Below are 5,452 nucleotides of genomic sequence, written 5' to 3'. Positions count from 1 at the left end.
GAGGAGTTGGTTCTGCTGTTTCATTGTGGTCACAATCACACGTATCTCTTGTTTTGGTGACACCTCACTGGCTGGACATAAACTTCACTTTAGTAGAGCGTCAGCCTCACTGCACCACATGCTTTGCATACTAAATGGCACAGACTAAACCTGTGGTCTGCCCAGATCTCCATTTCCCTGTGTTGTTAGCAGCTAAAGGTCTTTAGTCCACAGTCTCAACCGGAGACACCCAAAGTCATTGTCTGGTCAGGCCAGTGTCAGGTTCTAATTGTAGTACATTTTTCAAGGTCACTGTCGCCCCTCTCATTTCCATGGTCCTAATTGCAGACTCAGCAGGAATATGCATTTGACGTTTCCTGCCCTTGAGTGGACTTGGTCCCACTTCAAGGGGCCCTTAGGCCTACCCACTTTAAGTTAGAAACAGTGGTTGAGTTTGGTATATCTTTTTTCTTCTTCTCTGTTAATTCCCCTTTAAAAAAAATCAAAGGCTAGGAGAACTTTAAGCAGTTTGCAAGAGACAGCTAATCAATACACATTATTCTGCAAACATTCTAGGAAATTCAAGGAAATTATAAAGTGCCTCGTAAAGGCCTCTTCAGATATCTGTGTGCCTGCCCTTCACAGAGAGAGTTTCCTCTTGGCACATAAAAAAGTCAAATTAGGCCCAGAAGAGACGATCCTTGTTGGAGTGTGAATGTCAGAGAAACAATCTTTAGCAAAACAGCTTTTGCTCTCAGCATACACTGGGGAGAAGAATGACTTTGGTTGCCGGTGAGGCCTGTGCAGAGCATAGGCAGACGGCATGAGGGATCATGGGAACTGATGTGTGTATGAGGCATGTTGTCTCTCTAGGCACTGCAGTTAGAATCCTAACTGTCCCCCACAGCTTATGTTCTGAACACTCATTCAGTGGTGGTGCTCTTGAGGAGTCTACAGAACCTTGGAGGAGGGTCCAGTTGGTAGCATTAGACACTATGGATGGGCTTTGGTAACTCAGCCCCATTTTCTGCCTCATAGCTTCCAGTGGTGTGAGAAGTTTCTAGCACATAGTCCCACTACCTTGACACTCCATGCTTCCCCAACCATGGTAGACTGAAGCCACAAGCAAGCTACATCTCCCCAACGTTGTTTCTGTATGATGACTGTAAATGTAACTAATAGACTTAATAAGAACTTGTGTTCATCCTATTTGGGTGAACACATCCACATCTGAGAACTACAGAAGGAGCAGTAGCCAGCCACTCGCTAGGAACTCATCCCCTCTGCTGCCTCGGGGAAAGGATTTGCTAGGACTAGGATCAGGATGTTTCTTTAGCCTACAAGAGCCCCATTGGAGGATATTTGCAAACCCTTTGCTGGTGATGGGCCTTAACAATTAGAGATTTCATGAGAAATGGTGTCTAACCAAGGCCTCCTGTTCATAGGAACAGAAACTTCAAGAGTTTCACATCATTAATCCAGCCAAGGGTCACCTTTCCTGTGGGTTAAGTCCCATGATTCTAGCTCAGGCTGGGCCTACCCTACCAGCTGGAAGTTGAGTCACAGTTGAGCATCATCACAGGTCCAAGGGGAGGTCACGTCTCACACATCCTCCTGAGGATCAGCTACTGTGGGTACCAGAGAACCCTTGGGATAGCCATGGTACTCCAAGCTAAATGTCCTCTAGCCTCTCTCTATCTGTTCATATAGGAGAAAAAAGCTCAGGGTCCCAATTTACCAATGCCTGGGGACTAATGCAGGAACAATCTATTCCATAGAAATGTACCAGGATTTAGAATTAATTAGAGGTGGGTTCCAATCTCAATTTCTCCTTTTCTGAAATTTTTAACTTTAAGCAAGTTACTTAGTTCCTGTGGGCTTCAGTTTCTTTGTCTGCAAAGAGTAGAAATGAGTTTTTGTCTGTTTGATTTGTTTTATCATTATGTTTTTGTTTGTTCCTTTGTTTGTTTTGAGACTGGGTCTCTTTATATAGCCCTGGCCGGCCTGGAATTCACAGAGATCTACCTGCCTCAGCCTCCTGGGTGTTAGGATTAAAGATCCATGCCACTGTGCCGGGCCCAGAAAAGAGTTTTTATACCTAAACACAAATTCTATAAAACATACCCAGTACTGAGAACAAAGCCCGGCTTGAAGTGGACCCTTAATAAACAACGTGCCCATGACATAGGAGGTGATTGTAGAAGTTTCCTCCTTGTGTGGTTGTTTAATGAGGTAAAAGTTTTCCTTCATGGGTATATGCCAATTACAAAACCAGATGAGGGCCTCCTTGATGAACAAGGTCTAGAAGACTTGGTTTGGGCTCAGAATCTCTTTGTTACTCTGCGGGTCTCCCTCAGAATCCAGAAGCACTGAGGATCAAAGCAGTTTCTGCCCTGAATGTACCAAAGTCCAGTGGAAACTTTATTCCTAATTCCTCCCAAGTACTCCTCAGCTCAGCCAAGTCACGTTGTTGTTGTTGTTGTTGTTGTTGTTGTTGTTGTTGTTGTTGTTGTTAACATGTGGTCTCCTCTGAACCACTGATCATACCATTAACCAAACTGGAGGAGTATGTTCTCTGACTGCCTTCTGAGACTTACTTCAGATACTAACCAAAACTAGATAGGTCAAGAATTCTTAACCCCAGATTTCAATATGTTGCAAAATCTAAAAAAAATGTAAGTGTCATTGTGATGTTACAATTTGGAAGGTCCTACATACCCTCCCATAATGAGTTTCAATCAAAATATAGGGAACACAGAAAACATGAGTTGAGATTAGCCTTAATCTATGATTACAGGGTGCATATGAAGCACAAGTCAAGGGCTATTCAAAGGATCACATGGTATGGCGTGTTATGTACATTATAGTATAGTATGATGTGTTGGAGTTGTGGTGGGGATAGTAAAAGGCCCATCTGAGGAAGTGCTATCTGAACAGAATCTTGGCTTAGGATGCAAAGCACATGGCTATCTGAGGTAGAAGTGGTCCACACGGGGGAAGAGAAGCACACATTTTCTGAAGCATGAAAGTAATTGGTGTGTTCCAGGACCAGGGAGACTAGGTACAATAAAGTGATGCTGAGAGTTAGTGGGACTCCACATAGCTTGGAACATGTTCTACATGCAACAGGAAGTCATTTGATATCATTGTGATGCTCTGACCTGAGTCTTCAAATGATCACTCTAGCTGCTATAGGGAGAATGACCTACAAATGGGAAAGAGTTGGGAAGAGCAGACTAGAGAAGACCCTTTGGCAGTACTGCTGACAGCAGATGCTTGTGAATAAGGTGGGTTTGGTGGAAGTAGTATGAAGTGTGTTTAAAATGTAATAAAGTTACTTGAGGCACAGATGAATTGTATGTAAGGATTGAGGGTAGAAGGTAATGAATGAAACACAAGTTATAGACTACTACACACACACACACACACACACACACACACACACACACACACACATTTTGATACAAGTACCTAGATAGTATTACCATTACTGAGATGAGATCATCTTGTGAATGGACAAGCTAAAATCATGAGAGATCAAGAACCAAGCTTCAGGATGCCGTCAGGCACTGTCATCATTGTGAGGCCTTTAGGGAGTCAAATTAACTTGTAAGACTAACCATAGGACTTGCTTTCCCAAACCTGGGATTCAGTGAGCATAACAGTTCTGAACCCATAGGCTGCATTTCCTGAATGCTCATTAATTCCAAAGAGTGGCTGTGAATAGAGCAGATCTTGGTTATACTCGACAGAGGGTCAGCACTGTGCTTGGATTTTTTAAAATGTAAATGAATAGGAGGAACTTGGATTCATATAACACCTTACAGTTCAATGACTGTTTTCAATCCATTGTCAGACATCTCCTAGGAAGTAGATGGCTATCTTTGTTTTGAAGGAGAGGGCTGGGAAGTCCAATGGAGGCATCCAAGGTCATACACAACTACTTGGAGAGGGAATTCTCAAATCTAGCCTTGGGGGGACTCCAAATTAATTTCATGTTGTTGTGATTCTTATGCAGTAGTCATATATTGATTCTGCCAGAATAAAAGAACTAAATTAATTGTGCCTTTGATGGGTGTCAAGGTCCTCTTTGTTAGTATTGAGTATAGAGAGCCTGGGTGTCCAACTCTATCCCCCATAGATTGCTCCCAAATCCCAGGCTCCTGTGACAGCTTCTCTCCCTTAACAACCAAGAGGTTCCAAGCTTCACAACCTGCCCCCAACTCCTGTCTCTCTTAACAAATTTCTTTTTATCAATGGCTCATTTGCATTGAAAGAGACTTGCATGCCAAGCAATATTTTGGGAACATTTTACAACTCCTGTTACTAAAGTTTAGAGAGAAGCTGCTTCCAGAAGGCCTGAGCTCTTTCCCAATTGTATCATTTCAAAACACAATGAGAAGAGTTTCTCAATGGGAGTTTTAAAGATTCCTGCCAAGCATCATTTAGTTCCAAAGGACACCATAGCTGACTCTGCAGGATGCTCCACATCTGCAGGAAAAATGTAAACATAAAAGTGTTAAGACTAGGTGGAAATCCCACCAGCAATGGAGGAGTGTTCCTATGTCTACACATCCTCGACAGCATCTGCTGTCACCTGAGTTTTTGATCTTAGCTTCTGACTGGTGTGAGGTGGTATCTCAGGGTTGTTTTGATTTTCATTGCAAGCAGGTAATCTGGAAATCAATCTGGAGGTTCCTCAGAAAATTGGACATAGTACTACTTGAGGACCCAGCTATACTACTCCTGGGCATACGCCCAAAAGATGCTCCAACATATAACAAGGACACATGCTCCACTATGTTCAGAGCAACCTTATAATAGTCAGAAGCTGGAAAGAACCCAGATGTTCTTCAACAGAAGAATGGATACAGAAAATGTGGTACATTTACACAATGGAGTATTACTCAGCCATTAAGAACAATGACTTCCTGAAATTCTTAGGCAAATGAATGGAACTAGAAAATATCATCCTGAGTGAGATAACCCAGTGACAAAAGAACACTCATGTTATGCACTCACTGACAAGTGGATATTAGCCCAAAAGCTGGGAATACCCAAGAAACAATTCACAGATCATATGAAGCTCAAGAATAAGGAAGACCAAACTGTGGATGCTCACAGGAGGAAATACAGGGACAAAGAGTGGAGCAGGGATTGAAGAAAAGGTCACTGAGAGATTGCTCCACCTGGGGATCCATCCCATATGCAGCCATTAAACCCAGTCAATATTGCTGGTGCCAAGAAGTACTTCGCGACAGCAGCCAGATATGGATATCTCCTGAGAGGCTCTACCAGAATCCCACTGATACAGATGCGGATGCTGGCAGCCAACCATTGGACTGAGCATGGGATCCCCAATGAAGGAGTTAGAAAAAAGACTACAGAAGTTGAAGGGGTTCCCAACCCCATAGGAAGAACAATGATATCAACGAATCAGAGCTCCCAGGGCCTAAACCACCAACCAATGAGT

The sequence above is a fragment of the Rattus norvegicus genome, chromosome 5 (genome assembly GCF_036323735.1).
Source record: "Rattus norvegicus strain BN/NHsdMcwi chromosome 5, GRCr8, whole genome shotgun sequence".
In the NCBI taxonomy this organism is placed as follows: Eukaryota; Metazoa; Chordata; class Mammalia; order Rodentia; family Muridae; genus Rattus; species Rattus norvegicus.
The sequence above is the reverse complement of the archived record's forward strand: the minus strand, read 5'-3'. Positions refer to the sequence as shown.